Source organism: Protopterus annectens, chromosome 3.part1 (assembly GCF_019279795.1).
Source record: "Protopterus annectens isolate FY-2018-M chromosome 3.part1, PAN1.0, whole genome shotgun sequence".
Classification (NCBI taxonomy): Eukaryota; Metazoa; Chordata; order Ceratodontiformes; family Protopteridae; genus Protopterus; species Protopterus annectens.
Window position 1 is genome coordinate 1383652347 of NC_056732.1, and position 21589 is coordinate 1383673935.

Genomic DNA, 21589 nt, shown 5'->3' on the forward strand with positions numbered 1-21589 from the left:
TTTCATCCCATGTGCCTTCAGATTTGCATTTCATTCTCCTATCCTTTGCTGAAGTTCTAGCTCAGAGTTTGCCTTTACTGACACATTGTCTGCATACAGCAACTTTGTTGATCCATCCCCTCCAACCTGTTTGCTAATGTAGTCCATCACCAGTATGAATAGCAGTGGGCTCAGAGCTGAGCCCTGATGTACACTCGCACCCACTGGCAATCCCTCTGTGAGGCCGAACACTGTTTGAACTTGAGTCATTGGGTCCTTGTACATAGCCTGCACTAATTCTACCAATGTATCTGGGACTTAAAACCACCAAAGTACTGCCCAGATCAGCTTTCTTGGGATCTTGTCATATGCTTTCTCCAAGTCTGGGAATGCCCAGTTGGACTCTCTCCTCATTTCTAGCTTCTTCTCAAGTATCTGTCTCAATGTAAACATCAGGTCAATTCTGCTGCATCCTGATCTGAATCTAAACTGCTCATCTCCCATCTTACATTCTACTACTCTGTGTATCCGTTTATCAATCACCCTCTCTAGAACTTTCATCCAATGTGATAGGAGTTTGATGCCTCTGTACTGCCCACAGTTGTGGATGTCCCCTTTCTTCTTGTACACTGGCACGAGTATGTTTATTCTCCAGTCATCTGGGATACGATCAGGGCTTTAGCATCCCAAGAAGAGAAGGAAATAGATGGAGTTGAAGAAGAATGGCAGCACCTAAAAACAGCATGTATTAGGACTACAGAAAAGATATATGACTGAGCCAGGTATGGAAATAAGGTACATAAGGAAAGCTGGTGGTGGAATGCAGAAGTCCAGGAAGTCATTAAAAGAAAAAAGGAGTGCAGGAAGAAGTGGGAGACAGAAAAGCCTGACCAGACTAGGAAGGACTACTGGTTGGCTAACAAAGAAGTTAAGAAAGAAGTTGCAATAGCAAAGAATAGGGCATTGGAGACACTGTACCAACTTCTGGAAAGTGACTCGGTAAGGGGCACAAAGAAACTATATCAGGTTGCAAGGCAAAGACAGAAAGATAAAGAAGATAGTCAGACACCCTTCATAAGGGATGCCAGCAACAACTTGCTCACCAGCCCAGAGGACATCAAAGGCAGATGGAAGGAGTATTTCCAGCAGCTTCTGAATGAAGAAAACCCCACAGAAGCTGTACTGCCCCAGAAACAGCCTACAATGAGAGAAGAAGAGGAGCCCTCCATAGAAGAAGTAAGAACAGCACTAAGGAAGATGAAGTCAGGGAAAGCAGCAGGCTCAGATATGGTCATAGCAGATATGATAAAGATGATGGGTGAGACAGGGGAGAAATGGCTCCTGAGGGAACTAATAGCAGTGCAGAAAAGAAAATGGGGACATGGATAATTTGACTTAAAGTAAACTCAGATACCACTTTAGGCATAAAAGAAGAATTAGTTCTCAAAGAAACCATATCGTTGTGCAAAATGAGGTAAGATGGACTCACCATAAGAGCTTGCAACTCAGAAACCCTTCTTGCAGAGGTTAGAACAATTAATAAAACTGTTTTCCATGTTAAGAACCTCAAATCAGCCATATTAGCTGGTTCAAATGGAGCAAGTGCTAGTTTCTTTAACACAAAATTGAGATCACAAGAAAAGGCAATTGGTTTACTTGGAGGCCTCTTATGCAAAACTCCTTTCAAGAACATTTTGGCATACAACTGCCTTGAAAGAGGAGGATCCATGAGCAGACATGCTGAAATGGCTGATTAATGAACCCTGACAGAGGAATATGAAAGGCCATAGGATAGTAACTCACATAAATATTGTAAAACCAGAGAACAACTAGCCCTGAATGGGTGTTGATTATGTTGCTGGCACCAATTTAAAAACCTTTTCCATTTGTTAATATATAATTTTCTAGTAGCAGGCTTTCTTGTCTCCCTTAGAACCTGCTGCACATCCTCAGAAACAGGTGCCTAAATGAAATCATCCAGGCAGTCAGCTGAAGATGATTGATATTGGGGTGCATCAAACACCCCTGTTCTTGTGTGAGCAGTTCCATTCTGTGAGGAAGCTTGTGCTAATTGCCACTGGCCATTTCCAAAAAAAAAAAGAGTACCACTGTTGCCTGGACCAAAAGGGAGTCATTATGGTGATCTTGGGGAATTCCTTCTGAATCTTTAGAAGTACCCTGGATTTTAATGGAAAGTGTGGAAAGGCATTCAGGAACATTCCTGTCTGAAGAAAAGAAAAATCATCTGTCTTCCAAATCTTCTTGCATGGAGTCCTGGAGCAAAATTTTGTCAGTTGATTGTTCAGAGAGTAGGCAAAGAGGTCTACTTGATGAATTCCCCACAGATGGATCAAATCTTGGATGACCCACTGGGATCTAGTTTCCATTTATGAGGTTCTGCCATGGTCCTGCTCAGTTTGACTGCCATGCCATTTTGTTCTGACAGAGTGTAGGAAGCCTAAAAAAGTGAGATTGTGCTGTGAAGTTATATCCCAAGCTAACATGACTAGTTGCAAAGATGATATGATCTGGTTCTCCCTTGGTTGTTAATGTACCACATCACTGTGGTATTGTCTGTAACCACTTGAAGAGGTCCTGGGGACCAAAGATGGTTCAGAGAATTAAGTGAGGTGATCTGGGTAAGCATCTTTTGACATTTATGTGCTTGCATATGTCCTTGGTGTTCCACACACCTCCCATACACTTTTATCTCTCCTGAAACTGCTCTCCATGCAAAGTCTGAAGCATCTGTGGTAACTGACTGCTTTGGAGAAGGGAATAAGAAGGGAAGATCTTGATTTAAGGATAAATTTTGTCTTCATCAAGTGATTTCTCCTCTGACAAACCCCAGTACTGGGATTTGAAAAGATAAAGGGTGTTAATGTTTGGACCAAAAAGATTTCAAATACCACTGTATTTTTCTCATGTGGATTCTTGCCAGGAGTTTCATGAGAATCATAGATGCCAAGAGGCCCAAAATCCTGAGGTATTCCCTCACAGTGACTGAAGTCTGAGTGGAACATTTTAGAAATAGATCTAAATAAAGATTTATTGTTTTGCTGTGGAAGAAAAGCTTTTTGAACTGAGGTGTCAAGTTGACACCCTGGGAACACAATCCTGTGTGAGGGAGTCTAGAAGGACTTTGAATGTTCTCTTGGAATCCCAGTTTGTGCAGAAGATCTTTCACCCAAGACAGAGATTACTGACATTTTGCAAATATAAGCAAGTTGTCTTCATACTTAAAAATGTGAATACCTTGTAGCCTACAATGAGCTGTAACTGGAGCCAGACACTTTGCGAACACTCTTGGTGCACTGGATAGTCCAAAGGGTAAGGCAGAAAATGATATTATGAACATACACAACCTTAAAAAATGCCTGAAGTCTGGATGAATAAAAATGTAATGATAAACATCTTTTAATTTTAGTCTTGCCAGGAAATTTGAAAGAGGAAGAAGAGGCAGCAGGTTGTGAAGTGACATAATTTTATTTGAGCCCCATCACAAACAGGTTTAGGAAAGACAGAGCGAGAACTGGTCTCCAAGTATTTTCTTTCTTTGAGATTAGCAACATACTTGAACAAAACCTCTTCCCCACCTAGGAAGGAGGAACTGGTTCTATCACTCCTTGGGACAGCTTGTGATGAAGAAGAGGAGGGGACAAAATGGTCTGATCTGCAGGATCAGGAATGACCCCCTAGGAAGGAGGAATTTCCCCCCACTTCCATCTGTAACCCTGATAAATGATTTTCAGAACACGTGTATGAAAAAAAAATCTGTTACCAATGAGATAAATGGAGGTTCAGACCCCCTGGAAGAGGAAGAGGGCCAGGGTGGGAGGGGGTCACAAGGTCTCTTGAAGAGTCAGTCAGACATCTTTTTTTTTTTTTTTTTTTTTTGCTGAAACTGGGTGAGGAAAAAGAAAATCCATTAAACAATTTGGAAAGTGAGGGCTGAAAAATCTTAGAGATTCCCTGTATCAGTTTGCCCCTTTCATCACACTTTTTGATCACTTCTGTAGCAAAGGGGCCAAACATTAAATCTCTTTCCTCTTTCCAAGGGAGAATTTAAAATCTCATTCTTAACATAATCTGGAATGTTCTGGGAATGCAACCAAACAAACATCCGTAAAACCATACCAGTGACCATAGCCCAGGAAGAAGTATAAACAGAGTCATACATATACTGCAAACAATGAGTAGTGACTTGTGCAATAGAAGAAATTCAGTTATTTAAAGCAGATTTTTCATCACAAGAAGAAGCTGTAGATAACGCATTCCTCATATTTTAATAATATATCAGAATAAACTTTAAGATATGAGCTTTACAATTTAAAATTCTAAAATTCAAAGTTGCAGAAGTATACATGTTTTCCCATACCTGTCAATAATGTTCTCATCCTTATTAAAAAGAGTAGGATTGGAATTAACTAAAAGCTTAGCAGCACAGGAGTCAACTAAAGCTGTAGCTGCTGGGTCAGGTTTCGGGAATAGTGTATGAAAGTTTAAAAGACCGAGAAACTTTATACATCCCATCTGCCTTTTTAGGGATAGCTGGCTGACTATCAGGAAAATTCTAGACAGTAAGGCACACATCCTCTAAAGCACATAGGGCAGGAGGAATGGGTATAGGTTCTGAAAAATCCTTCTGTAATAACTCATAGTATTTTTAGGGACTGAAAACTATGAGGCATTCTAGCAATATTCCCAGAGAAAAAGAATGAGAAAGAGAGCTCTCCTCTGAGTCTGAATCAGAAATCTAAGGAAAAATACCTGAATCTTTCCCCTCTTCATCTCATTTAGATTCAGAATCTTAAATCTATTCAGGAAAAGAGGCATCCCTCTTTTTTACTAGAAACTACTCTACAAGAAGGATTAATAGCCTGGATCAAACCCTGAGCCAGTCCCAGTATACTACTCCTATCCAAAGAAAATTGAGGAGGAGTAGATGCATGCTTGGTTTTCTGTTTCTTTTTGACAGGAAAAATGGGGTCACCTGTGTTACTAATGGCAATTGCTGCTTCCCCAGGTATGGGCACAGCATTTTGAGACAATAGGAAACTTTCCCTGTTTCCTCTCCCAGGATGGGCAGCAGTGGCTCTCCCTTGTAAACTGAGGGGATCCCAACAACCATAGAGAATGTAGCTAACCCCTTGTCCATAGTGGCAGTAGTTACTACACCAGAGGGATCTGGGGTAAAAGATGAGTGGTCCGAGGTCCAACAACAAATTCCACAGCAGAGTCACCCCACGTGAGGTTGAGGCATATTGCTGCCTGCTGTGCTGGCAAACGCTGTTTGCTTAACTTTTTCTTTTTTTTTTTTTTTTTTGCTGGAAGAAGGACCGACTGTGGGAGTGACAATCTGTTCCATGTTCAAGCCAAAAATGGTGCCCCTATCCTGGGGAAAATAAGCAACAATGCTAGTAAAATTACCAGTCAAAAAAAATTTACTTTTTTGACAGGAAAATACACAGTATAACGCGCTTTCAAACACTGTGGCAGCCCCATAACCTTATAATAAACAGAAATTCTCCACAGAAAAGAATTTATCATTTAGATAACACTATTTTTAAACTGACAGAAACAATGAGTACTCCATTTAAAAGTACACTATTGTTTTGAGAGAATCCATTAAAACACGATAATTTTAGCTGAAGAGAAGAGTAATAAAACATCAGTAAATAATAAGAAAATGGAAAGTTTTTCCTCCAAAGGGAACTTATCTGCCCAGCTAAGGAAAGCACAATCTGGCCATTGATCCTCAAAAGCCTCAGAGGAACCTACTCTTCGGCGGCTGTAAAGCTCTGGAGGGCTTCACACCCAAACTTGTCTTTTAATTTAGAAAAACAACCAAAAATCCCCAAATGCCTTTGTTGGAAATCCAAGCTAGCAAAAATAAAATAAAAGCCAACAAGGCAACCACGGCAATAAAAATCTGTTTAATACAAGACATAAAACAGATAAGCGCATTTGCATAATAATATATCAGATCTCAATAAAAATACATAAAATCAAACACATTTATACATTACAAAACCCAGTCAAAGCTGCTGATCTTAATGAGGGATGTGTATCTAAAACATGACCTCATCTAGTCTTAAGTCTACACCCTCTTAACACAGGCTTAATACTAACATAAGCATTTAAGCCTGCATACCTATGTGCCTGTAATCTTAGTATCCAACATAGCTCCAACTGCTCTAAATAATTATTACTACCTCCACCTCTCATACTATACACAGCACATTGTAAAACTCTAAAACTAAAATTATGTCCTGATGATTCAATATTATGTTTGGCCAATGCATTATTAGTATTTTTTTGTTTTTATTTCATATATGTGTCTATTGACTCTATCCCTAAACTGTTCTATTGTCTTGCCTATATAAAAACAAGAACAGTAATTACATGTGGTGAAATACACTAAATGAGTAGTATTACAGTCCGCATAAAACCTGGGTCTGAAAATAAAGTCCATTTGTGGATGAATAAAATCCTGTACCTTAGTTATAACATCACATACTTTGCACCTGCCACAAGGGAAAGTGCCTAATCTACTATATTTAGTGTTAACATATTGTTTAGTACCACAAAGCAAATCCTTCAAATTGCTATTAGTTCTGTAAACAAAGCTAGGCGTATTTCCTACAATCCTAGCAGTCTGTAGATCTAAAGTCAAAAGATGCCAATTTTTCTTTATAGTGTTCCGTAAAGATTAATATCACTTGTTTACCTAGTATTAAAAGACACCAATAGTCTTAAAATTTCTACAATAAAATCCCTCAGTTTGTGGTTGTAAATTTGATACAATGATGGCTGATCTCTTAACTAAAACGTCTTCCTGTATTTCTTTTGCCATCCTAGTATTGTAGCCTCTATCCTTAAACAACTGAGTTAGACTGCCCATTTCTTGTCGTAACACATCTTCATCATTACATATGCTAGACAGTCTCATAGACTGGCTCTTTACAATATTCGGAAATATGTGTCTGGGATGCATACTTTCATTGTATAATAGACCATTTCTCCAACAAGTTTTGTGATATAGGGAGGTAGAGATCTTATGCTCAGCACTTTTCCTAATTAAAACATCTAAAAACTCTATTTCCACATTGGAAAAGTTAACAGTAAATTTAAGAAAATCTGTTGTAGACTCTAACTGTATAATAAACTCTTATAAAAAGTTTGCATCCTCTCCCCTCAGCAACAAAAACATTGTCCATAAAACGTCTATCTTCACATGTCCATATGACACATCATTATATAGATGATGCAGCTCCCAGAAATACATAACCGAATTTGCATATGTATTTGTACATGGGGTGCCCATGGCGACACCCCATTTCTGCAAATACAATTCTTTATCAAACAAAAAAAGTTGTTAAGTATTAATTCTAGAAATGTGCATATCAGAAAAATATCATCATTAGTAAAAACCTGCCTTGTAGTTATGATGTCCCTTATAGCTTCAATACCATAGGTATTCGGTATGCATGTAAATAAATTTTTAACATGTAGTGTAACTAATAAACAAGAACCAATGTCAAAATCATGTACATGATCATGTAGATCTTTCAGAAACTGTGTGGTATCTTTCAAGATAGTAGTATTGTGCCACCAGTGACTTCAATCTCCCCTCTACATATATGGTTAGGGGTTCAGTGGCCCAACGTCCATCATCCACAATGGGCCTCATAGCCGGTTTCTGAACTGATTTATGAATTTTTGGTAGTGCTTTCATAACGGGCACAATCGGATGTTGGACAGTCAAAAACTGATAAAATGGTTCATCGATGAGTCTACACATGAGAAGGTCATATAAACATCCATTAATAGCAGCTAAGATTTTCTTAAGCATAGACTGATCTATCTTTTGATAAGTACTTTCATCCTCCAGTAACAAAAACATGGCTTGCAAGTAGTCAACTTTATTTAACACCACTATGGTACTACCCTTATCAGCTGGTCTTATACTTAGTTCATTCATATACTGTAAATGCTTTAGAGCTTGTCTCTCTAAAGATTTCATGTTGAAAAAATCTTTATGATGAGGGACAGTGAGTTTATCACATAATTCTTTCTCACATACTTTGACAAACAAGTCTACATGAACGGGCATTGTAGGTGTACACTCGGTCGCCTGTATATTTGTGTACCAAGAGAAGAATCTGTATTAAATATCAATTTAAGTGCGATATTGCATGCAAACATCCTAATGTCTGTTAAAATATCACTCACTTTGGTGGAAACAGCAGTAATGAATGATAATCTTTTGTTTAATACAATCAGTTCCATAGGGTCCAGAGTATAATCAGATAAATTCACTACTAGGCCATTCACTGACGCATTCTCCTGCTCGATGGAAACCTCTCCATTGAATGTTTCCTTTTCTGTCTCCCTCTGCTGGTTGATCTCAGACTCACAGTCTGTCTTTGCTTTACCGGTAGTGGCAAAAAATTCTCCAAATTCAGAGAGGAGGACATTTGTGGTTTCTCTCCCGTTCTCTCAAACATGAGATCTTGTGGCGGAGTAGAGGAGCTATTAGAAATCTCTGCAATGTTACTTGTGTGTGTGATTAAAGATTCATTAGACAACATTCTCTCAGTCTGCATGCTCATGCACCTGAGTTAAAGGGGGTGTGTCTAGTGGTGTAAGTCCCGAAGTAGAGTTATTTTATTTAGGCCATACAAAAAAAAACAATGGGGCATTCTAGCAATATTCTCAGAGAAAGAGAATCAGAAGAGAGCTCTCCTCTGAGTCTGAATCAGAAATCTAAGGAAAAATCCCTGAATCTGTCTCCTCTTCTTCTCATTCAGATTCAGAATCTTGAATCTCTTCAGGAAAAGAGGCATCCGTCCTTTTTACAAGAAACTACTCTACAAGAAGCATTAATAACCTGAATCAAACCCTGAGCCAGTGTGAGTACTCCTATCCAAAGAAAACTGAGGAGGGGTAGATACATGCTTGGGTTTCTGTTTCTTTTTTGCAGGAAAAATGGGGTTAACTGTGTTACTAATGGCAATTGCTGCTTCTCCAGGTATGGGCACAGCATTCTGACACAATAGGAAACTTTCCCTGTTTCCTCTTCAGGATGGGCAACAGTGGCTCTCCCCTGTAAACTGAGGGGATACCAACAACCATAGATAATGTAGCTAACCCCTGGTCCATAGCGGCTGTAGGTGCTACACCAGAGGGATCTAGGTTAAAAGATGAGTGGTCCGAGGTACAACAAATTCCATAGCAGAGTCACTCACGTGAGGCTGAGGCAAATTGCTGACTGCTGTGGTGGCAAAGGCTGTTTGCTTAACTTCTTTTTTTTTTTGCTGGAAGAAGGACCGACTGTGGGAGTGACAGTCTGTTCCATGTTAAAGACAAAAATAGTGCCTCTATCCTGGGGAAAATAAGCAACAATGCTAGTAAAATTACCAGTCCAAAAAAATTTACTTTCAAACACTATGGCAGCCCCATAACCTTATAATAAACATAAATTATCCACAGAAAAGAATTTATCTGTTAGATAACACTACTTTTAAAATGACAGAAACAACGAGTACTCCATTTAAAAGTATGCTATAGTTTTGAGATAATACATTAAAACAAAATAATTCTAGATGAAGAGAAGAGTAATAAAACATCAGTAAAAAATAAGAAAATGGAAAGTTTTTCCTCCAAAGGGAACTTATCTGCCCAGCTAAGGAAAGCACAATCTGACCATTGATCATCAAAACCCTCAGAGGAGCCTACTCTTCAGTGGATGTAAAGCTCTGGAGGGCGTCACACTCAAACCTGTCTTTTTATCAGCTCAACTTAAGCTGCTTGACAGTTTGGGTGTTTGGAAGGTGCCCTGAAGCTTTGGAAGCTAATTGGTTGTTATATCCTTGGCTGGACATAACCTATATAGCTAAAGCTACTGCATCAGTGATCAGTATGAATATTTATAGTATGGAGCCTTCAAAAAGTTCAATACTTCATCATTTATATCTAAGAAGAGAATGAAACCTAATATAACACAGACCTTTTTATAGCAGAAAGACATTTGTAGGGAGCAAAACTGAACATTTTTCTGAAAAGATATTTAAAAATAATATACACTGATTTGAAACTGAAAGAGTTACAGCAAGAATTGGTTTAAATTGCATTTTGCATCATATTTTTACAGAAAGGATATAAACAGTGGCAAACACATGGAACAGTCTCCTACTTAAATGAAGGTATGGACAGAGATTGGGGAAATTTAACTGTATATAACATAAAAGTTATATTGGAACTCAGGGAACAAGGAAAGGATGAAATCAGAGATCAAACAGGATCTGCAAATCCTACATTTAAGGAAAAAGAAAAACTGGATAGCCCAACAATTTCATCTGTATAACACATAGCTCTCAAACTTTCATCTCCTAAATGAGGAACACTGCCTCTCATAATGTGGAACAAATGGGCAAAATGTGAAACACCTTCCAACAGCTTACTGTCAACTTCAACTAGGAAGGTCACATGATGGTTAAAATGTGCTACTTTAAACCTATTAAAAGTTCTTTTTGTGAGATAATATGATTCAGTACTATTTACCATGAATATCAGTTAAAAACATTCCTAACACTGAATGTGTGACAGACCCTTTCAATGTGGAACTTTGAGGAACATGGAGTTTTTAAGAACCAAAATGAGGAACATTCCTTCTAATGAGGTACACTTGAGATATATGATATAACCCTTTCTGTGTTTTTCCTCTTTTGAAAGTATTCATGAAAACACATTTCTACATTTTATTTTGTAATTACTTATCAGTGAATCTTTTGTAAGTGTAGGCAAAAACCTTGTGAACACATGCACACATGCACACATACTCATCCTGAAAATGGAGATTACAAATATTCACTTGGGATATGTGGAGAAAGCCTTCTTAATGGGGACTACTGTTAGTCTCTCTCCAGTGCTGGGTGATGTGGCTAAACTCCACAATGGTCATCTCTGCTGTACATTTATTAAGAGCCTATGACAAAGAGGTGCAAAAATATTTCTAAGCTATAAGAACCTATGATAATAAAGTAGCGTGAAAAAATTATATTTATAGGCTAATCATTAAATGTGTATTATCATTCCACCTGTAGCATGAAAGCATTTATCAGCCCTCTACCTACTTCATCAATAACCCTAACTAGAAAAAAATAGCCAAGTTCTGCACTACAGAAACCAAAGAAACTAAATACACAAATCTAATACATAACAGGGGACAGGTAAACCACCATACAAGATCACTGCCTAGCTGCACAACTCTGTGCATGGTTGATGCTAAAAGTTTATTTTTAATAGAGTTAGGAAGTTTCAAACATCCATACCTAAAGGAAAGTGTTTTTAACATGATTTAGACATCTAAACAACCTGCAAGGAAGTTCCAAATCAGCAAAATAGAAGGAAAAGTTGACAAGATCCTGCAGCACGTTGAGCAGGTGACTAAAGAGCTCATGGCCCTGTGTTTGGAGGTAGGGTAAGTTAGGGAAAATAAGAAAATAATAAAAAAATGCAACAAATCTTTGACTGTATGCAGCAAAAGATTAATTGTGTAGAAATGAGAAAACAGGTTGGTCTATTCGGGATCAGTATAGAAGGATGGTACAAAGGTAGTAATAGAACCTCCTGTAGAGATACACTTAGAAGGATGGTATCCATCTGCATAGTGTTGGAGATGTGGAGAGGAAAATGTGGATCAGATGTAAATGTGGTGATCATATAACAAGGCTGTATCACTGTGGAGAGGAGCAAGAGAAGCTAGAGTAAATTACTAGGGAAGAGGATACCAGATTGGTATGACATATGCCTTTTGGGGGGGTGCATAATGAGGAGGATTGGGGTGAAATGAAAGACTAGAACTTGAAGTGCTCACCAGGGAAGTTTGATGGATGATAGCTAAGGCTCGGAAAGGGAGGATGATAGCTAAGGCTCAGAAAGGGAGAGTCTGGAAGTTTATATAGAAAGAGGGGCAAAGATCATGATACAAAAGCTATGGGGATGGCATATACAAAGGCTGACACAGAGGTGTTAGGATAGACCAATCAAGCAAATAGACAAGGCAGAGTGATAAAGCAGGTAAAAATTTAGTTGTTGTAGATTAGAAATCATAGTACCACTTACAGGTGCATGGATTACCAGAGATAAGATACACTGTACCCAAATGGAGGTAACCATTGTAAAAGAGAGTAAAATCCCATGAGTGGAGGAGCTCACTGGTCAGCTTCAGTAAGACGCTGAGATCCCTTATAAGATCCTCCAAAGCTAGCTATGAAAACAAAATCACCACTGATTCTAGCAGCGACCACAAAGCATTCTATAGCTATGTCAAGAATCTCAATGGCAACACCCAGATCTGCTCAAAGTTACAGCACAACGGCACGAAAATTAAAGAACCAACTGATATTGCCAACATTCTGGTAGATAGGTTCAGTGCTAACTTTAACCCCCTCTCACCCCCTAAAGGGCCCATATCTATACAGGAAGACTGCAGAGTCTCTGTAATCACATCTATGCAGGTAAAAGCTGCACTCTCTAAAACCAAAAACACAGAATCCATGGAACCGGACAACATCCCAGACTGCATTTTACATGAACTTCAGAACGAATTGGCTCCCCACCTAAGCACCATGTTCAATCATAGTCTCACGTCAGGCTTCAGGCCCACTGAATGGCACACAGCAACAGTTATCCCACTCCACAAAGGGGGAGCCACCAATGATACTGGGAACTTTTGCCCTATTAGCCTGACAAGCCTGGTCTGCAAGGCCATGGAATGTATCATCGTGGAACTCATAAACAAAGACATTGGTAACCTCCAAACTCTGGACCTCACCCAGTTCGGGTTTGTGAAAGGCAGATCATGCCTTCTGAACCTGATCAGCTTCTTTGAGGCAGTCACCAAAGCCGTAGATGAGGGTAAGGTGGTTCACACAGCCTATCTTGACCTCGCCAAGGCTTTCGACACCATTCCCCATTCTGGAATTATAGCTAAACTCACTAAACTAGGTATAAATCCCTACATCACAAGATGGATTGCCAACTGGCTCACTGACAGGAACCCACACTGTAAAAGTTGCAGACTCCAAATCTGACTTCAAACCAGTGACAAGTGGAGTACCACATGGTTCAGCCCTGGGACCTCTCCTGTTTGGTATCTACTTCTCTGAAGTACAGGCTAACACAGAAGGCTTCTGGCTAATGAAGTTTGCAAATGACTGCAAACTAGGAGCAATAGTCGAGTCCACAAATTATGTGGACATCCTACAGAAGGGCCTCACTGAGACAGATGCCTGGTGTCAGAGGCATGGCCTCAAGCTCAATGCCAAAAAATGCATTGTCATCCCCTTTGGTTAAAACTCTGTAACCATGAACTACCACATAAACGGCAGTCTACTTAATGCCGAATGTGTGATAAGAGACCTTAGGACCCAGGTGGACAGTAGTCTCTCCTTTGATAATCACATTGCCACAGTAGTCAGGAAATCCTTCTATGTGGCACACCTCATCACAAAAGGGTTCTCATTCAGGAAAAAAGAGGTCATTGTTCCCCTCTACTTGGCACTCATTAGACCCATTATAGAGTACAATGCCCCTTTTGGAATGTACCTCACAAGACATCTGCAGCAGCTGGAAAGGACACAGAAGTACCTCACAAAGAGGATTACTGGCCTCAAACAGATGCCTTACACTGACCATCTCAAAAAGCTCCAGTTTTACTCTGTAGCATATTGCCTACTTTGAGGAGATCTCTGCCTAACATATAAAGGTATGTTAAACCCAGAGCTGTTGGACATGCTACACCTAAAGAAATCCCAATCTCTCCAGACATGCTACAACTAAAGAAATCCCAATCACTCTGAGCTACACGCTCTAGGGACCTAAACCTTGTCACCATGATAAACATGACATGCTGGAGGGATAGATTCCTATCCCAGAGACTTCCTATTCTCTGGAACAAGCTACCCATCTATGTCAAGCAAAGTTCCTTATTAGCACTCTTCAAGAAAAATCTTGACGAGTGGATGGGAAAGAGGAAATACACCCCAGGGATCAATTCTGTGGCTCTGCTCAACAGGGGTACAGGAAATTAACTTTCTTGGGTAGAGTAAGCCAGGGAACCTTGTTGGCTAGGCTTAGTTAGGCCCTTGAGCCGACTGCCTAGTACCTACCTATGAACATATGAATAACCAAATAGCAGAAAGGCAGGGAAGATGAATACCCCAAATTTTGCATATGGTGCTTAATACAATGTGAAATGTCATTTCAATGACATCAGGTCCATTATATTTAAAAATTGGACCATATTTGCAATTGATCGGGAATTTCTTAACTTGGTGGGTGCAACTCCCACTATTGTGTATAAAAACGATATTAGTTTCAAAATGTTACTTGAAAAGACTAGTCACCCTTGTAGTAATGGTAAAATGAGTAAGTATGGTCCTTGTTCCCAATGTAAACATATGTTGGAAGGAACAAACTTTTTTCTGGCAGGCTATGGTGAAATCAGGCTTAATTACAAATATTACATCTAAGTAAACTTCAAAGGCAAATGGAAAAATAACCAGAGGTCAAACTGATATTTAAGGCTTTCATTCTTTATTGGTCACTACAACTTCATCAGAATGTAGGTAAAATTAAAATGATGCCATTAAATAAGGAAAATTACAATGGTAGCAAGAACTGTAACCCAACAAAAAGACAGAGCATTTGAATCACCATGGAAATGGCCAGTACTTTGTTTTTCAATAGACTTGTGACCAGGTGTTAAAATGCAGTAGCCATTAATTAAACAGTAACACTTAAATCAGGAATGAAAAGTGTGGGGGTGGTTAAGATAATCATCTCAAAGCACATTGAATGTTAATATTCCCATTTAGAACTGGTGACATTTCTGCATTAAGAAGCAATTGCCACTCCTGGTTACTGTTTAATTAATGGCTACTGCATTTTAACACCTGGTCACAAGTCTAATGAAAAACAAAGTACTGGCTATTTCCATGGTGATTCAAATGCTCTGTCTTTTTGTTGGGTTGCAGTTCTTGCTACCTTTGTAATTTTCTCTATGTAATGGCATCATTTTAATTTTACCTACATTCTGATGAAGTTCTAGTGACCAATAAAGAACGAAAGCACTAAATATCAGTTTGACCTCCGTTTATTTTTCCATTTGTCTTTGACGTTTACTTAGATTAAGTTTTGTTTCTTCTAGTTTCATGGTTTTATTTTTGTTAATTACAAATATTATTGTGGTAGCAAAGGGGTGATTTATTTAGCTCAATGCCAGCCTTGTAATGGGTTCTACATAGGGAAAACCAAATGGACCCTGAGGACCAGAGTGTACCAACACCTCTATGACATCAAGAAAAAAGATGAGGGTAATACTCTCTATAAGCACCTTAAGGAAAATACTACACACACATTCAAGTTCACTGTTGTTGATCATGTTGACCTGGGACAAAGGGGTGGGCCATCTGATGATTTCCTAGAGTTTTTGGAACTCAGATGGCAATTAAAAGCAATTGCTACAGTTAGCCCTGGTCTCAATGAAACAGTTTCTATAAGCAGCTTATTAAAAATTAAAATTGAAAGCTGCTTATTGTTCAACTGATTTTATATTTAATTTGTTGCATTTATATCCTTGTTGCACAATTCTTAGTACAGGTTTTAGTATTCTAAGGTCACTTTTAATATGCAACGTTTCACATTCTTAACATTTTCAAGATTTTTCGTATGTTTATTTTATACTCCTTGTTACATACAAGTTTTAACAATCTTTTTTTTTTTTTGTGTACAAGACTTTCAAATAGGGACTTTTATTTATTCTATGTCTGTTTTTTTAAATTGTAAACTTATTGGCTTTGTGACATCTTCATTTGTTGTCAATTAATTAAACAATACGGAGGGGTCTTGAATGTATATTTAATATTAAATTGTTCTTGTTCTAATGAAGTCCATAGTACTCGGGACAAAATAGCTGAATGTGTTATTAAATACCTCACTACAAGTTTTCCGGCTACATTTCTTTCTTTTTGTTTTTTTCTGTTCACCATGACTCCTAGAAAGCTCCTGTTACATACAAAACAACAGGGCAGCTTGGAACAACATTGTGCACGAACATGGGAGCACAATGTTCAACACCGGAAGTATACCCCTCACTGGTGAGATCAGATCACAAACTAATCTCGCTGGAGGTCCTCATCCCACCCCCACCTGAAATAAAAAAGACCACAGTAAAGAACTTCTCAAAAGCCGACTTCACACTTCTAAAGACTAGTGTGGTCTCCTTTAAGGCCCCCGAGCCGGCGGAAAACAGTACTCAAGCCGCTGAATCACTTACAAATGCCTTCTACCAGCACCTGTAGGACTGCATGGATAAGGCAATCCCAAGCAAAACAAAGACTCTTTGTACCAAAGGCAAGCGTCCAGTCTGGTGGACCCCAGCCATAAACAAACTCTACAACAAAAGGAGGAAGCTACTACAAGATAGAGCAAAATCCTTAAAAGGTAAGACACCCTTGATCACTATAAGTAAAAACTAAGAGCTCTCATAAAATCATCCAAAGCAAATTTTGAGAGAAAAATAGCTAAAGACTCAAAAGACAATCATAAGGCCTTCTTTAGCTATGTTAGAAACCTGGGAGGAAACTCCCAGATATGCTCAGAACTAGTTCAAAATGATGTGAAGATTACTGATCCTACAGACATTGCCAACATACTGGCTGACAGGTTCAGTGCAAACTCCCCCAAAAGGAGAGATATCTATACCAAGCGATTGCAGCCCCCAAACATCTCCAACGCCCAAGTGAGAACTGCTCTCCAAAGCAAAAACACAGCATCCATGGGACCTGATGGTGTCCCCGGCTGTGTGCTCCATGAACTCAACGAGGAATTAAACCCACAGCTAGGACAGCTGTTTAATCATAGTCTTACCTCTGGATACGCATTCCAGGAGTGGCGCACTGCAACTGTGGTCCCACTTCACAAAGGCGGTGCCTCCACCGACCCTGGAAATTACCGGCCCATTAGCTTGACAAGCCTTATCTGCAGAGCCATGGAGAGGATCATAATGGACCTCATAAATAAAGACATAGGGAATTTGCAGACTTTGGATCCATCCCAGTTTGGCTTTGTCAAAGGCAGATCATGCCTTCTAAACTTGGTTGACTTTTTTCAAACAGTCACCAAAGCCATTGATGAGGGAAAGGCAGTCCATACAGCCTACCTCGATCTGGCGACGGCCTTCGATACAATACCCCACTCGGTATCATTGAAAACTCATCAGCTTAAATGTTAACCCATACATCACAAGATGGGTTGCAAACTGGCTGAGTGACAGAACCCACAGGGTCAGAGTTGCTGGCGCCATGTCAGACTCAAAGCCTGTCACAAGTGGTGTACCACAGGGCTCAGTCCTGGGCCCACTCTTGTTTGGCATCTACTTTTCCAAGTACAAGTAAACACAGGAGGGTTATGGCTGACAAAGTTTGCAGATGACTGCAAACTGGGCGCCATAGTAGAAAACACATCTGACACAGATATCCTTCAGAAGGGTCTCACAGAAACGGATAACTGGTGCCAGAGCCATGGCCTAAAGTTAAATGCCAAAAAATGCATAGTCATACCCTTCGGGAAAAACAAGGTTACCCCAGCTACCAAATAGGTGGCAATCCACTGAGCACAGAAGAAGTTATCAGGGACCTGGGGACCCAGGTTGATAGTAGTCTGTCATTCGACACCCATGTAGCTAAAGTAGTTAGGAAGACCTTCTACATTGCCCACCTTATCATGAAGGGATTCTCATCTAGATCAAGAGAGGTCATAGTCTCCCTATACTCATCACTCATCAGACCAATGATTGAGTACAATGCCCCATTCGGAATGTATCTGACCCGACACTTGCAGCAGCTGGAGAGGCCACAAAAGTTCCTCACCAAAAGGATAAAGGGTCTCAAACATCTGTCCTATGCTGCCCGACTGAAAGAACTCCAGCTCTATTCTGTCGCTTACCGCTTGCTCAGAGGTGACCTTTGCCTAACATACAAGGCCATGTCAAACCCAGATTTGATGAATATGCTTCACCTCAAAAAATCTAGATCCATCAGAGCCACAAGGGCAGGAGACTTAAACCTCGACACGGCTATTAATAGGACGTGCTGGAGGGATGGATTCATCACCCAAAGACTCCCTATGCTGTGGAATAAAATCCCGGTATATGTGAGGCAGAGCACCTCGCTGGCCTTGTTCAACAGAAATCTTGACCAATGGATGGGAGATCACAGATATACCCCAGGGATTACCTCAGTGTCACTGCTCGACAGAGGCACAGCAAAATAATGGGTATAGTTCCCCATACTAAAGGGGTGGCATAAGCCACAAAACTATGGGCTAGGCTTGTAAATGCCCTCGGGCAGATAGCCTAGTATGAACCTATGAACCTATGAACCTAAGTGTTTTTATTTTTTTTTGCAGAAAGCAAGCCCTCTTACAGCCTCCACATGGGGGTGGAAAGCTCACACCCCAAAACTAATATATATATATATATATATATATATATATATATATATATATATATATATATATATATATATAATATATATATATATATATATATATATATATATATATATATATATATATATATATATATATATATATACATATATATAAAACATACACACACCATCTCCTTCGTCACACAACATCTGGAAAATGGGAAACACCCCAGAAGAGTACACAGTAGTCTTAGACAATGGGCCAGATTACAAAAGAGTTGCACTCAATGTAAGTCTGCCCTGATTCTGAAAGTCATATTTTAAGTGTAAGTGATTTACTTCATGTAAGGCCTATCCATAAACAGGCTTACTACAGGGACCTGTTCTCAGCTGGCTGTCAGTGTAAGTGGCCATTTACACTGAGGCAAATCTTTTGGAATCGGGGCTATCAGAAAAATATGTATTAATGTGTGTATGCTTAATGCTAATTAGAAACTAAATAAGTTAACACGTTTTTCATTCTATTTTATATGCACTGTTTCATATATAGTTGAGTTTCATATGAGAATGAAAAGATGCTTTTTGAAACTGCAGTGTGCTTTCTGAAACTTGCAAGATGCCCTCTGACCTAATAATTGCTAGCACAGCAATATTCATGTTTATGCCTTTTGGAAATTTACTTGAGAAGCAGGTGGTTATCTGCTAGGTCAGGAGAAAATGAATGAACAATGCTATATTCTGTAATGTAATGATTTTAAACAGTCAGCTCTGTTCGAAGTATGAGAACATATGCAGCTGCAGGAGTTTAGAGATAATATAGACAAAGGACTGTTAGAGAAATGAACTACTTGCTTTGTGCTCAAATTAGCCATAGTACCTTGAATGGTAACGTTGCATATATCTAACCGGTGGTAGCCAAGGCCACCTTGTTTTCCTTAGGAAGTTTCTCACAAAAATTGATAAATCAGCAGAATATTGTAAAAACAATTATTACTAAATGATGATGACAAAACTTGTGATTCACTACGTCAGCTTGGTAGGCAATGTCTTATTAGAAAGTGTATAAAAATGTTAGCATTTCCTGTTTCTAGTTAGACAAACTGTATTAGCACGTTTTTGTCTCCTTGCTGCAAGATTAAAGTGCCTTAGGTTCATAGATTAGTACTAAGCTAGCTGCCCTTGTGAGCCATTTTAAGCTTAGCCAATTATCCCTTGTGAGACTCAAACCCTGCACCTTGTGTTTGTAAGGCAAACACCTTAACTATTAGGCCACCCTCCCAACCCTTAACTTGAACCTACCGTGTTTTGATCATTTTTAAAGTATATTTTTCCTTTGACAGGGGCCAATGATTTGTTTTATTTGTTTGTTTGATTTGTTTTATTCTGAGTCAGCAAGTAACGTCCAAGATTTTGCACATTAAAGACATATGAAGAAAACCACTGAATCTACATATAGCTCTACATTAACCTGTCCAGCAACATGGGTAAGTTTAATTCCAGATTAATGACCATGACAGGTCTGTCCTCTTTTTCCTTACTTCTTTATTCTGTATTGATAACCTATATTTAGTTATATATATATATATATATATATATATATATATATATATATATATATATATATATAAAAAACTTTAATTGTAAGAATTACATTTGCTCATTTAAATATTGAAATAACTTCCTTTGCTGATGGTGTTCTTTTAATAATAAAATGTCTAAACAACACCTCAAACCATCTGTTAATAATTATTGATATGCAATAAGATTTCATATTATAAATTAAATTGAAATAAACCAGGTCTTCTCTCCATAGGATTAGGAGACTTATTTAAAACTTTAGATAATCTTATCATTTGTGTGTTTACTTGAATGAGATCAGATGTCTAAATATTAAATTCAAACCAGACCGTAATTCTTTTCTTCATGGAAAATAAAATCATCTATCAGGAAAGATAAAACAAGATCTTGACAGACAATATAAAATTAATTTTGATTTATTGGGTGAGAGTTTCCAGCCATAAAATGGATGTTTTTACTGTTCATTTGTTGAAAATATTATAAAATTATTTATTTAAAAAAAGAACTACAAGAGAGCCACTGTTTCACTTTCCTGTGCCACAGACATATATATCAAATGGACATCGCAACTTCATCTCATGAAAAGTCTCACATTTATTTGCTTACTTATTTTGTTAGCAGTTTGAAGCAAATGGAAGTAGCAATGGGCAGATAGTGAGATTAATCCTTTACAGGATTACAGTTATTTTACAATGTGATACCATGTCACCATTTAAGGCTGTGGCTTAGTCTGTAGCTAGTACCGAAACACAGGTACTCTTTCATTAGTCTGAAGCGGCAACAGCCAGAACCATTTGAGACCATCTAAAGGACAAGACAGGTAGATAAAAATACCAGTTAGATGGCCTAGATTCCACTTCTCTAAGGATCTACTAGAACATTATGAAAACTGGCCATTTAGTTTACATCTGCAGTTTAGAATAAACTCTCACTCTAATTACAAGGTAAAGTTTAAGCATAAAAATATTATTTTCTTAAGTAGGGTTCATACAAGGCTTCAGACACTATTAAGCAAAGGCATAGCCATGTCTAGACTTGTTAAAACTATTTAGTGAGACATGAAGCATTGAAAGTAACCCAACAAAATAACTTAACCATAGAACAATAAATATTTGGAAAGAGCATAACCTAACTTTTCTTGAGGTGCTGAAACAGCAAAATAAAAGTACTTCTACATACCTGTTTTAGCTGACAGTTTGAAAACTGACTGTATTTTATGTTCCTGTGCAAATCTCCGAACCTTGTCTTTGGGGATTTTGTCTTCCAGATCATTCTTATTTCCCACCAGGAAAAGTTTAACTGAGGAGAAAAAAAGACACGGAAGCAGAAAGTATTACTTCTGTTATGTGTAATATAAAGTGTTGCATTAAAAAAAGGTATCCCTCTGCTGTTTCTAGAATGATCCTCACATACATTCCAGGCTCCTGTTTGAGGTAATAATCCTCCATCATCATCTCCAAAAGGGAATGTATGTAATAATACATTGTCTTAATTAAAACCATGAATAATAATTTTACAACTTCACTTTTAAG

At 38.6% G+C, this 21589-nt stretch overlaps 1 long non-coding RNA gene across 1 annotated transcript in view; it reads right to left on the minus strand.

The window, feature by feature from the left end:
- Positions 1-21358, minus strand: part of LOC122798470 — a 67414-nt gene extending 46056 nt beyond the window's left edge. Inside the window, exon 1 of the long non-coding RNA XR_006364273.1 lies at positions 21237-21358. This is a non-coding gene — a long non-coding RNA (uncharacterized LOC122798470). The remainder of the gene's footprint in view (positions 1-21236) is intronic.
- Positions 21359-21589: the final 231 nt, after the last annotated feature.